Source organism: Phascolarctos cinereus, unplaced genomic scaffold (genome assembly GCF_003287225.1).
Source record: "Phascolarctos cinereus isolate Bilbo 61053 unplaced genomic scaffold, phaCin_HiC Scaffold_4;HRSCAF=312, whole genome shotgun sequence".
NCBI classification, from domain to species: Eukaryota; Metazoa; Chordata; class Mammalia; order Diprotodontia; family Phascolarctidae; genus Phascolarctos; species Phascolarctos cinereus.
In genome coordinates, this window is record NW_027555847.1 from 643,065,952 (window position 1) to 643,087,359 (window position 21,408).

At 40.1% G+C, this 21,408-nt stretch overlaps 1 protein-coding gene across 1 annotated transcript in view; it reads right to left on the reverse strand.

The window, feature by feature from the left end:
- The window catches only part of COL22A1 (collagen type XXII alpha 1 chain), a 589,887-nt gene extending 571,328 nt beyond the window's left edge, over positions 1-18,559 (reverse strand). The window contains exon 1 of the mRNA XM_078153760.1: positions 18,058-18,559. The gene's annotated coding sequence lies outside the window, so the exon portion shown is untranslated. The remainder of the gene's footprint in view (positions 1-18,057) is intronic.
- Between the last annotated feature and the right edge of the window lie 2,849 nt (positions 18,560-21,408).

A 21,408-nucleotide genomic window follows, 5' to 3' on the forward strand; every position in this document is an offset into this window, starting at 1 on the left:
GTTACATGGAGGTAGCAGCTTTCCGACAACACTTCAAGTCACCTGAATAAGCATTAAGTGAATTTGTATTGTCAAGTATTCAAGCAGAGGAAAAGAACCTGAAGAGGGGATTTGTGGTTTTGATTTTTTTTTAACTTGCTTTAGTAAATCACGAAAAGTAAAAACTGGACTATTTTCACTTCATAAACTCTGCCATTTGCCCCATTCAGGAAACACATTAGTGAAGCTACTCCTGAAATTCAAAGAATTGAAGAAACTATAATGTTAATCCTGAGTGAGCCTAGTCCAAACCACTCCATTTTACAGAAGAGGAAACTGAGGGGCTGACAGGGAAAGAGAATTGTCCAAGGTCACATACATTTGCATGTGTACTTTTTGACTGTCCAGTTAGAATGGAAGATCCTTGATAAAATGGAGTGATTAGCAAAGTGCCTAGAACACAGCAGGTTCTTAATAGATTGATTGATTGATTGATTGATTGATAATGGTAGGTTTCTGGTAGAGGGAAGAAAAAGAGATGTATTTTTAAATACAGATGATGCACAAGCAAAATATATCAACAAAGCTCTTTTTAAAAAATTAAAAAGGGAAACTGAGATGCTTTCCCTCCAGGGAAGAAACTTTTCCCCCTTTTTCCTTTGTATCCTCAATGCTTAACCCAGTGCCTGGTACATAGTAAGTAACTGATAAATGGTTTTTGAATGATAAATGGATGGAGGGCCTCTGGAGTCCCTTCTAAAATTCAGCTTCTGTAAGTACTTTAGGCACTGAAAGAAAGAAGGTCCCAATAAGTAAGTTGTAGAGTAAGCTTCATTTTATAAATAACTCTTGATGCTTCCAGGAGCACACAAGAATAGGAAGGGCCTGAAAATCAAACTGTCAATAAGGGGGAAAAATAAAATCACTCCCCCCATCATATTGATAGTAAGGCAAAATTCTAGAGCAGAAGAAGGAGGTAAAAGTCACATATTTTAATCTCTTCATTCTATAAGAAACAACCTGGGAACCAGAGAAGTTTAGGAACTTGGGATAAGAGAATCCTCATTTTAAAATTGGAAGGCACCTCCAACTTCTCTAATTTTACACTTGAAGAAATTGAGGCCTGGAATGGTTAAATGACACTGCAAATCACAAAAATCACACTTGATAGAGCTGCAGGGAAGGCTAAATGGTTCAGCGGATAGAGTACAGTACCTGGAATCAGATTAGACCTGAGTTCAAATTCCACCTCAGACATTTAGCTGTGTGGCCCTAGACAGGTGCCTTAACTTTTCTCATCTGTAAAATCTGGATAATAAAAGCCCCTGCCTCATAAGGATAGTGTGATAGGGGCAGCTAGGTGGTACAGTGGATGGAGCACCCGCCCTGAAGTCAGGAAGGAGTGCCTGAGTTCAAATCTGGTCTCAGACCAAACACTTGACACTTACTAGCTGTGTGACACTGGGCAAGTCAGTTAACCCCAACTGCCTAAAAAAAATAAAAAACACAAGGATAGTGTGAGGGTCAAATGAGATAACATACATAATATATTGCAAAGAGATTTGCATGTTTCAAAGCACTAGGTAAATGCTATCTATTATTATTATTGAACCCAGGGCCTCAGATTTCAAACGTAGCACCCTTTCCAATCCACCAAAATGCTCTCCCTGGTCCTTTACTGAAGGTCACACAGTAATTTAGGGGACAAACTGAGCACAGACCCCAGGTCTCCTGATTCTCAGTCCGTGAATTTCTAATTCTTATAACAAACAGGCTGTTGTTGTTGTTGTTGTATGACATCACAAGGGTGATGTCTTGACTTGCAAGTGAATTGGATTTAAGTGAGGCAGAGCCGCCCAAAGTCATCAGCCTCACTCTCTCCTCCAGAGTCATCAGAGTCTAGTGGCAAGACATAGATCAAGATGACTGGGGAGCACTAGACTTGTTGTCAGGAAGACCTGGATCCTCAGACACTTACTAGCTGTGTGACCCTGGACAAGTCACTCAACTTCTGTTTGCCATTTCCTCATCTATAAAATGAAGATAATAATACCACCTACCTCAGAAAGTAATTAGGAATATCAAATAGGGTAAGAAGTGAAGCACTTTGTACATCTTAGATAGATATGTAAGTGCTATTATTTTTTATTGTTAATAATAATAATAACAAATATTTGTTAAATGTTGAATAAGCATCTTCTACGTCCAGAGCATAATACGAGGCTCTGGAGGAAGACATGTAATTTAAATAAGAAACAATCCTTTCTCTCACAGAGCTTATAATTTAGTAGAAAAATAATATACACAAAGAAAACTGTAATGGTCAACATTAGATTATGAGTGCATTAAGGAAACATAAAAGGAAGTATATATCAGGTCAGAAGAGGAAGTTGGAGGCATCAGAGAAGACTTCGTGGAAGAAGCAAAGAAAAACTTTAAGAATAATGGCCAATATATAGGGAAAATCACCAAGCCTAACAGTGATAAGAGCACAGAGAGGGTACAGAGACACCAGCAGAGTGAAGTTAATTTCAGAGATCCATCACATAATTAGGGAAGTCTTTGAAAAAATCTTTAAAAATATGTCCTCTCCATTCTGAGGCAGGTGGCCCCATAATTAAACAATAAAACAAAGCCAAGGATGGGTGACTCCAAAATTACGGAATTATTCAAGGTAAGTTATGCCTCATGAGCTCCAGATCACCACCTTCAATGAAGGATCTTCTTATTACAAAGCGGGCCTCCTGATATTCCCAGGAGTCTACTCCATTGAGATGCCTAGATCTCTGTTAGCTCATTTGCCAAACTGGGCTCCCAGATGCATGCAGACAGCATGGTATATTGGAAAGGCTGCACATTTGGTGTCAAAAAGTCCTGGGACCCAGTACTAGCTCCATACTTACTAGCTCTGTGGCCTGGGTGTAATGATACTACACTACCCTACTGTAAGTGAATTCTACTACCTGCACCACTAGAGTACAAATCCTTTTTTTATGATTAAATGTCTAGTTTTTCCTGACTCCAATCCCTGACTTTCACTGCTGCTTCTGTACCTCACCCACAGGAATTATTGGCCCCAGATAATTTTTTTTATAACTCAATCTTTGCACAACATTCTGATTAACCTTAGAGATCAAGATTTAGCTGTACCCTTTCTCCTCAGGCATATTTTCTCTCTCTACGGCCTTTTAATTGCCTTAAACACAAAGACTTCTTATCCCCAAAGAGTAGAAACAAGTAGTCAAAGAATTATGATGCTGAGAAAATGAGGTCAGTGCAAGAGGAACACTCAGGCAAAGTTCTATGAAGAATTGAAAGAGACAAATGTGATTCTTATTTGGGGGGGAATCAGGGACTCTCATCATGAAAGAAAGGATGAATTCAAAAAGTGATAAAATGAAGACTCCAGGGATAGAAGATGGAGAACAGAGATAGAGAGAGCCAGCTAAATTGGAGAATCAAGACATTCACATATGAAAAAAAAATTCCTGTATATTTTGAGTCCTCTCCTAAGTTCTGCTCTATACATGGCAATTTTTTTCTTAGTTTGTATTTAAGTTTATATTTCTTTTTCTTTTCTTATTGTGTATTTAAGTTTTTGTATTTAAGTTTAAAAAAATCATTTTTTATAAAAATTCCTCATGATACAAGGGAAGACATAAGTTCCAAAGCAGTGATAAGTGGTAGAGAGAGTGATTGCTTTAGATTAGAGAGTGGGTGATCAGGGAAGACATCATGTAAGAGCTTGACTTTGAAAAGAGAGCTCTGTAACTAAGTTCCTCCGTAATGAAACATTTCAAAATTGAGTATATAAAGAACTTATTTGGAACGGTGAAGGCTCTGAAAATGTGCTTTGTTTGCCCATCAGTTAAGCTGTTTTTTTCTTTACATGCTTGGTCTAAATCTAATAATTACATGATTAATAGCTGACATTTCCATATTGCTATAAGGCTTACAATACATAACAGTTTTGTAAGGAAGGCATTACCAGCATTACAATGTCCATTTTACAGATGAAAAAAAAAACTGAGGTATATGGAGGCAAAATGATATCCAGAGTCACACAGTAGGTGGCAGATACAGAATTCAAACTCAGATTTACTGAATACAAAACCAGGGTTAAATTATCATCAGCACGTTTTCTTATTAACAGTAAGTGCCTTATTTGATTCTCAACTTACAGAGAGGTCATGTCTCCAAACTCCAACTATGATGTATGAAAAGTCTGAGAGATATAATTTCTAGGTAATTAACAACCATTTTATTAATTATGGCTAGAAAATAATTAATAATAGAAGTCAGTGGCATTCTTGGGGAGCAAAGATGAATCATGGAGGCTGCTCAATGGTAATGTGCACTTGAAAGGGTAAGTAGATGTTCCTGATAGGTGGAAATCAATGAGAGAATGAATATTATAATTAGAGATGGGGCTGTTCTAATGAGGAACTGGGTACATGACTCTGATTCTGTCACTGGTGGAAGACTTTCTTTACATCTAGACCACCCTAATCTAGACAATAGGGATCCACCCAATCCTGCTTGAGTAGAATACAATGGGCTGGAATTCATCTACATCAGATTCTTTTTGTAAGGTCTTTGGGTTGGGTGGGTTGAAAAGCAAGTAACCTAAGGATTTGGACAATTTCACTACCAGCAATGTCCTCCACAAGGACTGGGCTTTGAATGAGGAAATAGAAAGGGAAAAAACCCTGCATCTTCCCAATATTAATTGACTATTAATAATCATTTCTCTAAATTTAGAATCCCTTTTTTGGACCTTGAGACACATTTTCCAATAGAAAAACTATACTCCTTTAGTTTCCTGGTTAGCTCACAAATGCCTGGTTAGTCCATGATCTGCCTCAAGCGTAACCCTACACTGAGAGTACTGTAGGAAAAATGCCTTTCAAGTTATGAGATGGGACACCTGGAAGGGGTTTTCATTCTCCATTGCCCATGCCCCTTGCTCCCACAGAATAGAGAAGCCAAAGGAGAGCTTTGAGAGGACAATAGGAGAGGGAAACTCTCCAACATTTAGTGACTTCCTTGGTCTAAGATAGGTGGTCCAAGTGACAGTGAAGGACCCTAACATGGAGACCTGATGGGGTAGAACATGGATAACTGCGACGGAGACATTGAGATGAACAAAATGAAAATATGAGGAGATGATCAGGAACTCTATGGATTTGGAGGTCTGAAAGAAAAAACAGATGAGGACAATGGATGGGGATTGAAGAAAGAAAACAGAAGTAATTTCCTTTCTCCTGTGAGCGATCTCCTGTCTGCATCTCCTCCTGAAGCTGCCACTCCCAGCAATGGGGAACGAATATGGGTTTGACAGGAGGACCTCTCATCTGATCAGTAATGAACAGAGAATCACAGAATGTTCAGGCTAGGGGAGCCTTCAGAGACCATCTGGTCCAATCCCATCATAGTCCAGAAAGAAAGGTAAGATTCAGAAGGGAAAGACTTGCTTAAGGTGGCAGCAGAAGGGGCAAATCTGGCATCCCAAACCAGACTCCCCATACTCTTTCCACTATAGCACAAGCAACTCCAACTTTTCCTTCCTGCCCTCCTTTTCTTTTCCTCCTCACTCCTACCAACCACCAGGACTTAAGGATGGAGAATGCTAGATCCCAGGACTGGGGGTTATGAAAAGGCATCCAGAGAGCTTTCCCCTTCCCTTCACTCTAGCTTTCTGGCACCTCAAGTGCTACTGTCACTCGGCACTAGGAGAAAATGTATGCTATGAGGAAAAAAAAAACTTTCTAAGAATGATAGTTATTCAAAAGTAGAATAAGTTGCCTCAGGAGGATGGGAGTTTCTTCTGACAAGAAATCTTTAAGAAAGTTTGGATGGCCACCTGTCATACATGTTGTAAGGGGAATACTTTTTCAGGTATGTGCTGGACCAGGTAGGCTCTGAGGTCCTTTCCAAATTTGAAATTCTGTGATTCCTTCACACCCAACTCAGCTGTTACCCCATCCATGGAGACTTCTTTGCTCTCCCCCCAACCCTCTTCTGACCACCTCAGCTCAATTCCCCTCACCCCATCCTACATACACTGCAGCCAAAAGTGGTCCTTGCCTGGGGCCTCCTTTTACATTTAATTACATTCTTCTTTGTAAGTATATATCTTCTTCCCTATCCCCATTAAACTGTGAGCTCCTTGAAGGCAGAGGCAGTAAGAGATCAAATCAAATCGAACTTTCAGGAGAAGATATTGTACAGTCTCCTGCCTCCCTGAACTGCTAATTCCTTTCAAGTTTACTTTCTGTCTATCCTGTATCTAACATGTACGTGCTTTGTTGTTTATATGTTTTCTCCATTTTAGAAAATATGTTCCTTGAGGAAATGATGAATGTCGGAGGGAATGTAAGAAAATTAGGACCCTAATACACTGTTATTGGAGCTGTGAACTCCATTCTGAAGAACAATTTGGAACTATCCCCAAAGGTCTGTAAAACTATGTATACTCTTTGATCTATCAATACCACTGTTAGGTCTATATCCCAAAGACATATTAAGAAAAAAAGGGGAAAGTACCTATTTGTATAAAAATATTTATAGCAGGTCTTTTTGTGGTGGCTAGGAATTGAAAATGGGATACCCATCTATTGGAGAATGGCTAAACAAGCTGTGGTATATGATAGTGATGGAATATTATTGTGCTATAAGAAATGCCAAGCAGGATGATTTCAGAAAAAAACCTAGAAAGACTTATATGAACTGATGCAAAAGTGAAGTGAACAGAACCAGACGAACGCTGTACACAACAACAGCAATAGTGTGTGATGAAGAACCGTGAATGACTTAGCTATTCTCAGCAATACAATGACCCAAGACAATCCTGAAGGACTAATGACGAAGCATATTACTCACCTCCAGAGAAAGAACTGATATTATTTGAACACTGACTGAAGAATGCTATTTTTCACTTCCTTTCATTCTTTTTCTTTTATTCAAGTCTTTTTGTACAAAATGACTAATATGGAAATGTTTTATGTAAAGGAACATGTATAACTTATATCTTACTGTTTACCATCTCATAGAGGGGGAAGGGAAGGGTGGGATAGAATTTGGAACTCAAAACTTAAAAAAAAAACGCAAATGTTAACTACATATGTATATGTATATGTATATGTATATGTATATGTATATGTATATGTATATGTATATGTATATGCATATGTAAATGTATATGCATATGTAAATGTATATGCATATGTATATGTATATGCATATGTATATGTATATGCATATGTATATGTATATGCATATGTATGTGTATATGCATGTGTATGTGTATATGCATGTGTATGTGTATATGCATGTGTATGTGTATATGCATGTGTATGTGTATATGCATGTGTATGTGTATATGCATGTGTATGTGTATATGCATGTGTATGTGTATGTGCATGTGTATGTGTATGTGCATGTGTATGTGTATGTGCATGTGTATGTGTATGTGCATGTGTATGTGTATGTGCATGTGTATGTGTATGTTCATGTGTATGTGTATGTGCATGTGTATGTGTATGTGCATGTGTATGTGTATGTGTATGTGTATGTGTATGTGTATGTGTATGTGTATGTGTATGTGTATGTGTATATGTATATGTATATGTATATGTATATGTATATGTATATGTATATGTATATGTATATGTGTATGCATGTATATGTGTATGTGTATATGTGTGTATACATATATATATGTATATATGAATATATGTATATATGAATATATGCTCCTTGAGGGCAGGGACTGTTTTCATCTTTATATCCTCAGCACTTAGCATGGTGTGTAGAACATAGTAAGTCCAAATGAAGGCTTTCTGACTAACTCAATGACTTTCTTTTTTAATCTGCAATGCCTAGCAGAGCTCCTTGAATGCAGTAGGCCCTAATAAATGTTTAATTTTAATACAACTTTAGTTGTATTGAATTGACTTCTGGTACTGAATTTTCTTGTTTGCACTATCTCTGTCCCCACACACATCACACATCACAGGGTCCTGCAAATAGGAGGTTTCCATAAAATATTTGTTGAAGAACTGATTTATTGTAACTTGGAAAGGAAGAAAGGGAAAAATTCTGTTTGTTTTACTTTTTCCCTTCCCTCTCAAAAAAAAAACCAACTCATCAGTGTGCACTTCCCAAATGGGAGAGTTTAGATTGACATGTAACTTTCTTCTTTGTCCCAGCAACAGGGATCTGTCTTTTCTAGAATGAAATGCCACAGATCCAATTAAGGGTCTCTATAGCTCTGCATGAGGAAACTTGTGAAGGCTGCAGATGGACACCTGGGAGAAAGGCAGGAGCAGAGAATCTCTTCTGGGAGCAGCCTGTCTCTCAGGCACAGATCCAAAAATATGTTTAACATTGAAGGACTTAGAAAAAAAAAAGGAAAACATCCTAACAACTGCACAGGGAGAGAAGAGACAGCAGGATAATTCTCATCTCGTGCTACCGTTTTTGGCACCTCTGCATTGGTGTTATTCAGGAAGATTTCTCAATCTTTGACAGTCGTCAAGGGCAAATGGTTAAATTAAACTCTGGAGATTTCTTTACCTTTGATAGAAAGTTGGGGACCAGCTCCTAGGAAAAAAACTATGTCATTGCCGGCTCAGGAGCTTGGTGTGCCTGTAAAAATTACCCTTCTAATCACTCTATATTATTTCGAGTGTCCAGTCATTGGCAAAAGCAGCATTGGCATTATCTTTCGAAGGAAACCAGCCACGTGCCTGTTTCTTTAATTTCATGTAAGCAGCCTGGTAGAAGGAAATGGTCGATCAAGGTGTTAATGGCCTTGCCAGGAGTGTCTTGGAGCCTGCCCTGCTTGCCAGAGCTTATTGTTAAATTTTTAATGTGAACACCGACACTTCTGAAATTGGCAAATGCTACAAATCAAGGCTTGTTTTGTTGATTAGCTGCATTTAAGAAAGTGATAGAGAAAATGATAATAACGAAAGATTAAAATATAAAATGCGGCAAAGTCTTTTTTTTGGAAAGCCAGTTGTTTAAGATTTACAAGCATACCATTGTCTGAAAGAGTAAGTCAACAATCTTTTTATATGCCAGGTACTATACTAAGCACTGAGGATACACATAAAAATGATCCCTGTCCTCAGGGGGTTAACATTCTAATGGGGGTGGGACATGCAAATAACTATGCACATATAAGAGATACACAGAGGAAATAAAAGGTTGTCTGAGAAGGTAAGTACTAATAGCAAATGGGACTGGAAAATGGTCTCCTTCAGCCAGTGATATTTTAGCTGAGTTTCAAGGAAGCCGGGGCAATTAGGAATCAGAGGTGAAGAGGAGAGTATTCTGGGAAATGTACAACAACCAGCTCTTTAAATATTCACAACACCCTTTTGAGTTTAATTGCCATTATTTCTATTTTCTCCATCATTTTATTAATGGACAACCAACAAAACAATAAATCAAGCCTCGATGTGTTTGTTGTTGATCCTTTCAGTTGTGTCCCACTCTTTGCGACCCCATTTGGGATTTTCTAGATCCTACAATGGTTTGCCATTTCCTTCTCGAGCTCGTTTTACACATGAGGAAACTGAGGCAAACAGGGTTAAGTGACTTGTCCAGGATCACACAGCTAGCAAGTGTCTGTGGCCAGATTTGAACTTAGGAGGATGAGACTCCTGACTTCAGGCCCAGCATTCTGCCCACTGTGCCACCTAGCTGCCTTCACCTTGATTTGCAGCATTTTGCCAGTTTCTAAGGTTCAAGTGCTCACACTGAAAAATTTAACAACCAGCTGTCTAGAACTGCTCCAACATAGCTGATTTTAGGCATGAGGGACAGACAGTGGAACTGCACAGACTCAGGAGATGGAGTGTTGTAGGTGAGGAACAGTGAGTAGCCACATATGACAGAGCCACTGGAGGGGTGTAGAAGGTAAGGCAAGCTGCACAATGAGAGTGTTCTATAGGTCACTAAAGCTTTTTCTAAGACATCTGGAAGGTCTAATGACTGCAGAATTATATCTCAAGAGTCAGACAAGACTTCAGAGGTCATCTAATCCAATCCCTGCCCCCAAACCTGACTCCCATCTATAACAACCTCACCTTCTGGCCATTCAGTTTGAACCAATAGGACTGATTTCCATCAATCAACAAACATTTCTTCAACATGCTAGACATTGTGCTAGGATGGCTCTAGAGATGGAAGACAAAAATCAAACAGTCCTAGTTCTCAAGGAGCTTGCATCCTACTGGGGGGAGGGAATGTGTACATATATAGATATAGTCAAAATATATAAAAGTAATGGGAGTAGGAAAATTACTGGCAGCAGCAATGGGAATAGGGCAAAGTTTTATAGAGAAGGTATAACTTGAGATATATCTTGAAGAAAATGAAGGGTTTTTGTCTTAATCCCTTAATAAGTCCTACTCTCTTCATTTTGCAGAAGTGGAACCTGAGGCCCAAAGAGGTTAGAAGAGGGACTCAAGGACATACAGATGAAATCACAAGGCTTGGCCTCCCAGCTCAGCCCACTTTCTGACTAAGGTAAAGGAGATTGTGGCTTCACCTCCCCTAGAAGTATTTCAGAATGGGATGGATTTCCTTTATGAATGGACTTGGCCTCAGTCAAAGTGAGACCTGGTATTGACCTTAGTTTAAAAATTCCAGGTCCCCCCTGCATCCTGGGCCATCTCCAGTCGTCCTGATTTATATCTTGCCTTTTGACCCAGATAGCTGTGGGGGAGAAAGTGAGGCTAGTGACTGCACAGCCCTCTCTCACTTAAATCCAATTCACTTGCAAGTCATGTCACCACCTTCCTGATGCCATGGTTCTCTTTGAGAATGAAGGACAAACAACAACATGAAATAAGAAGGATCCTGAATAGTGGGTGGATCAAATCACTTCTCAAAGGCCCCTTCATGCTGCCATGATTCTGGGTGGAGAAGCCAATGTGTTGGCTTCTTGGTCCACACTAAAGCTTCCAAACCACTGTCATTCCACCACATTTCCATAACCTCTCATTTTGGAAGCCCACATCTTTCATTTATTAAGAAATCACTGCATATGGATCACTACACTAAATAGGCACTATTAATCAATCGGCAAGCATTTATTAAACAATCGTATAGGAATTGTAACAGGTCCTGGGAATGCAACAACTCTTTAAAAACAAAAAAAGTCCCTGCTCTCAAGAAGCTTATTCTTTCAGGGATCAAAGAAGATAAATATAGACCTTAACGTCCTGGAAGAACAAAAAGACACAAAGATAAATAAAATGCTTAATAAAATCAGAGAGTCATAAATTTGAGAGTTGAAAAGACTCTCATCAGCCATCTTGTTCAACAATGCATGAAAGAAATCCATTATGATCTACTGAAAAATAGGTCAAACAATCTCTGCTTATTGAAGATTTCCAATGAGGGGAAGTCTACCACTCCCTTTGGAAAGCCAACTGGGCTTTTGTACAGCTTGAATTTTTAGGAAGTTTTTGTTTTGCTTTTATTTTCCCTTATATCTAGCTATTTAGGTAAACTGTTTCTATAGTATTCCTCTTATCTGCTAGCTTAGAAATATTGGAATATTGTCCATAAAAAGATAATGGGATTAATTTGAATTGAACTTTTCTTTTCGAAGCTATGCTAGATTTTTATAATTACCACATCCTTTTCTAGTAGTTTGCCAATCATCTCTTTAATAATATGTCCCAGGATTTTCCCAGGAATAGATGTCAAGCTTACATATACTAAGCATTTTAGAACATTACAAATCAAAGTACTATTTGAGATCCGAGGAAAAAGATGGTTACTGACCATAACAAATCTGAGAAGTTTCCTCATATGAAAAATGAGGGATTCGAGATTTATGACCTCTGAGGTCCCTTCCAGATGGAAGATGCAGTATTTGAGATAAAAAGAATAGCTTGAAATTCATCAGGTAAAGAGGGTAAGGGAAACTATTCCAGACATATACCATTCCTTTCCAAGACCTATAATATAATAAATTCACAACAAAAAACAATTATTAAGCACTGACAGTATGCAAATTATTGTGCATCATGATAGGAATAAAAAATAAAAATCTCAGACTATGATTTCAAAGCCTAATGTAGTATGTCTAATATAGGGGAAGAGGTATATATGAATAAAAATTTACTTTAAAGCACTACATAAGTATGAGCAATTATACTGTAATTATATGAAAATTTCCATAAAATGTTACTTTTGCTGATGACTTTAACTCCTGGCTCATAGCCTTCCCACATCCTGTCCCCCCCCCAATATTCTCTGTGATTTCCACATATTAGCATTAATGACCCATCCAACATACTAGGCTCAAGTAGGGTTTATGAAGTCCAGTACCTTTTATCTCAGCTTGTGTTACCCACCAGAATGGACACATATAGTATGGCTATGAGCAAATTACTGAATCTCTCTTAGCCTCAGTCTTCTTATCTAAAAAAATAAGTTTATGATATTCACCATAGTGTCTATATCAGAGGGTTTTTGTGAGACTCAGCTGAGATAGCCAATGTAAAGTATCTTGTGAACCTTAATGAGGTATACAAATGCCAACTATTACTACAACATAGCTTCAAAGTGGCCATGCAGCCTCTTTTTGGAGACCTCCAATGAAGAGAGACCCAATACCTCCCTGTGAAGCCCATTGCACATTTAGATAACTGTAATTAGGAAGATTTTCTATCAAGCCCAAATATGTCTCTTTGCAATTTTTACCCAGTGACTATAGGTCTGCCTTCTAGAGTTAAACAGAATAGCTCTTACCCCTCTTTCATGAGACAGTTTTTCAATACCTGATGACAGCTATCATTCCTCATCCCCCTGCCTCCTTTTCCCCAGTTCCTTCCACAGATCTTCATATGGCATGAACTCGAAGCCTTAATCTATAAAATAAGGGGGATGATGGTGACCCATCCTATTCCCTCACAAGGCCGTCTTTCTGATAAAATGAGATAAGTAAAGTAAAAGTGCTTTGAGCAAAAAAAAAGTTTAACAAAATTAAATTCCTCCACAGGAAGTCACTTCATTTCCTCCATCAGTTTCCTCATATAATAAAGGAGGGATTTGGAATAGTTGAGGTCCCTTCTAGCTGGAGATCCAGTTGTACAGCAAAGATAACAATAGCCATTATTTAAGGGTTGAAGCACAATGTACCTTCACTTTATAAATAGGTGATCAGTTAAGATAAGGGCAGCTAGGTGGCACAGTAGATACAGCACTGGACCTGGACTCAGGAAGAAATGAATTCAAAGGCCGCCTCAGATACTCCCTAGCTATGCGACCCTGGGAAAGTCATTTAACCCTGTTTGCCTCAGTTTCCTCATCTGTAAAAGGAACTGGAGAAAGAAATGGCAAACCACTAGTATCTTTGCTAAGAAATCCCCAAAGGGGATCACGAAGAGTTGGACATGACTGAAAGGACTCAACAATGATAACAGAAGATAATAATCCCTTCAGTCTGTTTACCCTTTTACAATTTATAAGTGATTTTACATCCATTTCCAGATTTGATCTTCACGATCACACTGTGAGGTACAATGGGAAGGCATCATTAACCCCATTTTTACAGAGGAAGAATTATGGCTTGGAAAAATAAAGTGACTTGCCCAAGGACACAGAGTTAAAAAGCAGCAAAGCTGAGACTTAAAGCTAGCCTAAGACCAGTGTCCTTCCCAATATAAAGGTAGTAAGATAATATGATTTCTAATATCCCTTAGAAAATTTGAACAGTATAGAATTCCTTTATTTTTTTCTCATTTTTCAGATAAGGACCATGAAGAACAGAGAAAAATAGGTTAAAAAAGCTACTCTTTTAAAAAAGTATATATTTATTTTATTCTGAACTTAAGAAATAAAATGAGCATTTCTGTAACAGTAGAATGAAAGTAGTAGGAAAAAAATGATCGTACACGAAACGGCAAGTTTATTATGTACAATTTGCATAAGCTACACTTCTACTCGGGCTCCTTGTTTCCTCAGGTATTCTGTCCTAAGTCCAGTGTACTTTCCATCACACCACACTGACCCTCATTCACAGCTTGTGTCCTTTGGGGAATAGCTATCTTCTCTTCCATCTGCTTTGTCCTCTTCTAAAGGTCCTTGGGACCAATTTGGTGCAATGGAAAGGGTACTGGAGGGAAGGCAGGGCACTCGAGTGCTGGTTCTAGGCCCTTCTACTTCCTCAATTTTCTTTTGAGTAAAATGAGAAAGCTGAACTAGATAATCTCTAAATCCTTCCAACCCTAACATTCTATAGTCTACATCTTAACATTTCAAATTCTAAGGTCCTTCCAACTGTAACATTCTATATTCTAAGGTCCTTTCCATGCTAACATTCTATAGTCTCTGTCCTGGCATTCTAAATACTAAGGTCCCTCCTACTTTAATATTCTATAGTCTCCATTCTAACTTGCTATATTCCCAGATAGTTCCAGTTCTAACATTTCTGTATTCTACTCTAAATTCTATATCCTAACATTCACTACTTCAAAGTCCTTGCAATTTTAACAATTTAATGTATATATCCTAAAATTCTATATTCTGAGATCCTTCTAGTTCTAACTTGCCCTGTACGATTCTGCCAACCAACAGCACTGGTCAAATATTAATAATCAAACCACTGTTCCTGGCTTACATTCAAACTCAGCAGAGTTGATGCCCCTTATCTACCAGAAGTCAACCTGCACCTGAGTCAACAGACATCAGTACTGGGCTCTCTTACAGGAATTTACTGAAGTAAAATTAGTTGTTTTCTCATTTTCCCCCAACACTAGAACAACCAAAAATGTAATAAAAGGGGGGAAAGCAGGATAATAAACCAGGATAATAAAAATGTCTTAAGGATAGAGAAAAACAAAAACAGTAACTCACTATCGAAGGACAAATTCAACATTTCTTTCAAGAAGACATAATTAGAAAGCATTTGAGGAGGGGTGAGGGGAAAGCATATATTAAGGAGGGTTTGACTTCTGGGAAAGGAATCACTTTGAACTATTCTAATCTTGAGCGTCAAAAGCTGGCAGGCCTGAAACCATTTGAATAGCCTGCCACCGTGAGGCAGATCAAGAATCTAAGCTGGTAAGACTCCAAGATTTTGGCCAAAGCTCTCTATTCTTGGGTTTGGCCAAGTCCTCAAAGATGCCACAGATTTGACAGTAGCCACCACCCAGAAACCAAGATCTAGATGCCAAATTTAGTCAGTCAATAGGGATACAAGGTGTCCCAGTAGAAGTAGACCAGGGACAAGTAGTCAAGACGCTGGGATCTGGTCCCAGCTCTAGCAAGTTACTTGAATACTATAGACCTCAGTTGCATAATCTATAAAATGAGAGGCCTGGAGTAGAAGATCTCAAAGTTCTTTTTGACTTCTGATGGTCTGGTGTTCCAATATTATATGTTGTACAGTTCTTTCTAACTGCAATAGGCTATGTTCAAGAATTTTATCACCTTTTGGTTCTAAATTATCTATGTTGTAACATTCTACAGTCTAGGTGCCTCCTAACACTAATATTCAGAGTTTTCAGGTATCTTCCAGCTCTAACACTTAGCTTTATGTCCTAAGATTTCATTTTATTTGTTTGTGGTTTGTTTTTTTTTTTAACTTTTTGGTGAGGCAGTTGGGGTTAAGTGATTTGCTAGTAAGTGTCAAGTGTCTGAGGCCACATTTGAACTCAGCTCGTCCTGACTCCAAGGCAGGAGCTCTATCCAATGTGCCACCTAGCTGCCCGTTTACATTCATTTCCCGTGGCTGGAAACGAGGTAATGCTAACAAGTGACAGCTTAGCAAACATTCTAGCTTTCCAGAATTCTCAGTGTAAGAGAATTCCTGATCCTTAAAATAAAAATCCACATTAGCTGGATGTGTGGCCAGAGTGAGGGGCCCATTAGAAGAGCAAGGTGCAGGGGATAGTTTTCTAGGAGACTTCGATGAGATAGTGAAGCTCTGAAGAGGTGGAGACAGAATTTGGGATGATAAACAAAACAACTTATCATTCCAAAGGACTGCCTGCGAAGCCAATTGGCTGTGTTATCCCTAAACTATCTGCTGGAAGAGGAAGAAAGCCCTTGGTGTTTCAAAGCTGGGAAAAAATGCAAGTTCAGTTTGGTATCTCAACAAAACCTGCACTGAGGCAGAGAAGGAAAATGTTTATCTCTTCTTCTAAAGGTAGAGATAGAATAGTATAGAGGAAAGGCCCTTAGACTGGGTGCCAGGACACCTGGTTCTAGACCTGGCTCTGCCATTAGCCTCATATGGGCCTTTGGTTAATTTTTTTCAGCTCTCTGGACCTCAGTTTCCCTATCTGTCAAATAAAGGGGTTGTATGAGATGATTTCTACAACTCCCATTTTAGCTCTGAAATTCTAGGATTCTATTATGCCAAGTGTCATGAGCCCTTCTAAATTAGTCAAGGACACTAAATTTAGACAAAGAATACAAATTCAAATTAATGAAATACACTGCCAATAAATCCTAATCTGAAGACAGTCTATAATGTACTGTTTGCCAGGTATCCATATTGGAAAAATCCCTGGACTTGACATCAGAAGAATTCCACCTCTATAACAACCACTTAATGTTCATGGAAACCTGGGTAAGAAACTCTCTAAGCCTCAGTTTCTAAAACTATGAAATACTGATGATTACATTTGTCCAGCTTCCCCTGAAGGGTTGTGAGGATCCAATGTACTTGTGTACAAAAAAGTGCTTTGTAAATAGAAAAGTGACATATAAATGTAAATTGCTCTATTGTTATCGAAGAGACTCTAATACTCAGTTACTTTGGGAACCCTGGTGATCTCAGTCATCAACTTTAAAAGTGGCAACCCCCAAAATATGTACTGACATTTGAAAAGCTGCTGTCTAAGCTCCAGAGACAGCTCATTTTCCAAGTAACTTCCAGTCTCAATCTCCAACTATACAGACCTACAAAACAGCTAGAATCCAACAGGTGCATTATTATTAACAAGTACAAATACTGATCCTCAGCTAGAGTCCTAGTGTTTTGCCTCCTAGTGATCCCTGACTCTCCTAAGTCAAGCCAGAAGAGCACAAATTCCATAAAGTCTTATGATGGCGGATATACCTAGTGGTGTACTTAAATGCCTGCCCGAAGAGGACCAGCCTAGCTATGTGAGTTTCATCACCTACCCAAAGGTAGGTCAATAAGGCATGACACTTTTTAGCCATGCAAACTAAATAAAGAAACTCTATTGTAACTTACATGGTTGAAGAGAGTAACCATAAAGAGGAAAATCACAGGTCAATAAACCAGCACTTGTAAAGAACTTACATATGCCAGGTAGTGAGGATTGGGGTGGGGGGGAGAGGGAGAGCCTAGCCTGGACCTGTGATTTCAGGAGCATAGGGAGCTCTCTGAGTGAAAACTCTCTACCAGTGCAGGTCAGCACCTACTTTTCAACTTATTTCTTACAGAGTTGCCTGGGAGAACTGAAAGGTTAAGGAACTTGCCCGGAATCAGACAGTCAGTTTTTGTCAAAGGTCACAATTGAACCCTGGTCTTCCTGACTCTACCCACTATGCCAAGAGGGCTACAAAGACAAAAATTCGACAGTTCCAACAGACCTTTTGAAGTTGGAAGTAATTAAAGACGGGAAGAGAGAGAAGAATAAGAGAACAGCTGGCATTTGGAGCCCTGTACAATTACAAAGCATTTCACATCCATCCTCTCATTTTACATTGGGTTGGTCATGAAGTCACTATTATCCGCACTTTACGGGTAAGTCAAATACAACTCAAAGAATCTCATTTTTTACTGGTGGTAGCTAGCTTCATCTCTAGGCAGGGGCCAGGTAACTCCAGGGCATTTCGGGGCCCTGTCTTTTAACAGAGCTAAGTGAGTATTTTTAGACTTCTAAACAAATTCCCTGCTGCTTCCCCCAAATGCCCATGCCTCCCCCCCCAAAATAAACTACACTAGAATTCCCAAAGGCATCCAAACATCTTATTCTACAACCACCTCTTGCCTAGGGGGAAAATCCCCAAACACAGGAGCTAATGTTACTTTCAGCAACTCCTAGTTCATCTTGATGGAAGGAGCCCTCTTACCTGGCAGGGGACAGGCGCAGACAGCTGCCCAGCATCCTTCTCGGGACCAGAGGGAGTGAAGCAGGGACTCTAGCAGCCCCAGAGAATTCCCACCTCCCACCTCGGGGGTCACCTGCCCTGGAAAGTCAGGAGCAAGCCCAGCAGTACCAGGCAGCCCCCTGCCCAGGTGTCCAGAGAGGAAGCTGGAGTCTTTACTAAGACAAAACAACAAAAGGGTGCGTGGAGGAGGGAGTTTCAAAGTTGGGAGGGGGGATAGTTTGAAAGGAGAAAGAGAGGGAGGAAAGAAGGGAGAGAGAAAGAGGGAAATCCCTATAGTCAGAGAGAACCCCGCTCACAGCAGGACAATGCAGCCTGCGGTCTTGCAGAGGGGGTGAACTAGAGGAATGGGACTCCAAGAGTGGGGAAAGTGGTGGGGAGAAGGGATGGGGAAAGAGCCGGGAGAGGGAGGGGTGGGCGGGTTTAAAAGGAGGAAGGAGGGAGGAGGGGTTTAAGGAAGGACTCTGGGGAAAGGTCTGCTGGGGAGCAAATCAGAGAGTGAGATAGGGAGGGGGCAGGCAGGAAGGAGCCTCTAGGGGAGGGAAGAGGGGTGGGGAGTTGTGCCTAGGGATGGGGAAGGGGAAAGCGATGGGGGGAGAGGATGGGGAGCTGAGGGGAGGAGGGAGGGTGGGAGGAAGGAAAGGAGAAGGGAGGGCCTAAGGAGATGAAAGATGAGGGCAGGGGTTGGGGGCTTCAGGACAAGCAGTTCTCTTGGAAAGGGCGCAGGGCAGGCTTGAGGAAGGTGGACAGGGGGTTGGAGGGCGAGACGGAGACTGCAGGGATTAAGTGTCAGTGAGTAATGAGGCAGAGCCGGGGAGAGAAGAACAGAGCTGACAGCTCTCTGTCCAATTATAGACCAACTTTGCGGGGTATTTCGGTCCCTTTTACTGTCCAATCTGAAATAACTCGCCCCTGGGGGAGGGGTAAAGGGAGGGGAGGAAGACGAGAAGAACCGAAAGAATTCATTGATTTATTTATTTATTTTTGGAGGGGGTAGTGCAAAGGAGACTTTGTGCTTTGTCCCAAGCTGTAAATACAAGCCCAAAGTCCTCCCGCGGGCCCTATCCGTCCTAAAGGGGTGAAGGGTCTCAGAGGGGAAACATCCCAGGGCTTGAGAGAGAACAGGTGGCCCAAATGGGGCCTGTTCCCTTTTCGCTCCCTGACCACTGTTTCTAAAAAAGTTCCAGTGTGGGGTATTTTGGGCTAGTTGGGAGTAGAGCAGGGCTGGCTGTTGAGGTCTCCCCGTCCCCCTGGCTCCAACTGTGCTTCACCACAGACTCCTCAATTCTGGGGTTTCTTCTTGCCACAGTACACGAAGGCAGTGACCCGTGAAATAAGTGTACAGAGTGGGACTTCTTTTGGGGGGCGGGGGCAGGAAAGAATGGAACCACTGTGCTCCTACTGTCCAGAGACGGTGATTTGGTGGTCCTGAGCATGAAGTTGGAAGGGACCTTGGGAAACATTGCCCTAGCCTAACCCTTACCTAAAGCAGGAGCTCAAACTTGAACTTTTGTGAGTTGCCACCCAATATCTGTTGGAAGACTTTTTATAGAAAAAATGAGCCACTTCAGCCAAACTTCTTGCTATTCCCATTTGCAATATCCCATCTCCCCTCTACATGTTTTTGCACAAGAAAGTTCCTCCTCCTCACTCGGCCCTTAAAATCTGTAACTTCCTTTAAGGCTCAGTTTAAGTGCTGCAGATTTAACCCTAATCTTGTCTGATACCCTCCCAGCTGTTACGCTAACAAATTATTTTATCAACTATGTATATATTTTCCGTTTACTTTTCTGTACATGTTGTACTACCAATACGATCTATGCTGACGGGAAAGATTGTTTCATTTTTTTTTGTCTGTCAGGAATACCATAGGTGCTTAATAAATATGTATTCAATGAGTCAATGAATCAATGAGCAACAGAGTGAGATTTAGGAGACCCTAGGTCATGCTTGGGCTGACATCAGCTCTGTGACCGTCTGTTCTCTGCTTCCCCACGTGGTGAAATGCTGAGCAGGATGCTAAGGTCACTTGCACTTCTACTATTCTAAGAGTAATAGTGAATTGATTACTTCACAAGGCAACTACATCTCCCTGGTTGTTATTCTCATTTGCTGGATGCGGGAACTGAGCAAATTAAATAAAAATACATCTTCAGTGGCTCTCTATTTTCTCTGTAATAAAATACCAACCCTTCAGCTTGGCATTTAAAGTCCTTTATAATCTGGCACTTTCCTATTCTTCCAAATTTATTTTGAATTATTTCCCCTTCCTCCAACCTTCTAGTTGTTTCCTGAACTTTCTGTGCCTTTGCATAGGCTTCACCCCATCATGTTTGGAATTCACTTTTTCTTTTTTAAACTTCTGCCTCTTAGAACTATTAGCTTCTTTCAAGGCTCAAATAAGGTGCCTCCTCCTATAGGAATCTATTCCTGATCACCCCAGTTATCTAGTTATTGGTGATCTCTCCCCCTCCGATGACAGCATATGGTTTGATTTTGTTGCAGATCGTGGCAATATTTGTCAGCCTCTCCCAGGAGGGATTGGAGGAGAGACAGCACCTTTCCCCAATCCCCATATCATGGTAGATGTGAGCCACATGACAGTTAAAGCCAGAGTTCAGCCAGGATGATGACTTGTTGCATAATCTGTTTAGTATTTTCTTGCCTGATTGCAGATTGTCAGTAATCCAAAATCAATTCCAAAGTGGATGCATCCAGCTGGACTAATGGGTAGCAGGGGAAGAACCTAAATCCTGGCCTGGCTTGCCAGAAGACATGGTCTTGGTGGAAAATGTTTAGACAGTACAGAGCTGAGGTGAAATAAAAATTGTCTATTTAATAGTCTCACAAACTGTTTCACATTCTGATGTTTAAATCGCCACCTCCTATCAGGTCTAATAATAGCTGTAAGTTACTGATTAAGTTTTACTAATGTTCACTTGTGGTTCTTTGTATTTAACATTTATTTTGACTATAGAAAATAAATAGCTGCCCCATTCTTGATTCATGTTAAAGTACCTTTCTACACCTCACTTTGGGTAGAGGTTGGACATAAGTCCAACCAAAGTTATAAGTAACTTTTTCCCTGGGGCTTTAATGAGAAAAGGAGACTAACCTCTCTTTAGAGGCCAAACTTCCCTAGAACTGGGTCCAGTCACTAGGCTAACCTGGGTACTGAGCGGAAAAGGCCATATAATAAAGAAGCAGAGGGAACAGCATTCCAGTCTTTGAATCATTAGATTATAGAATTAAAGCCAGAAAGAATCTTAGTGGTTACCTTGTTTAAACCCTTCTTTTTACAAATGAGGAAACTAA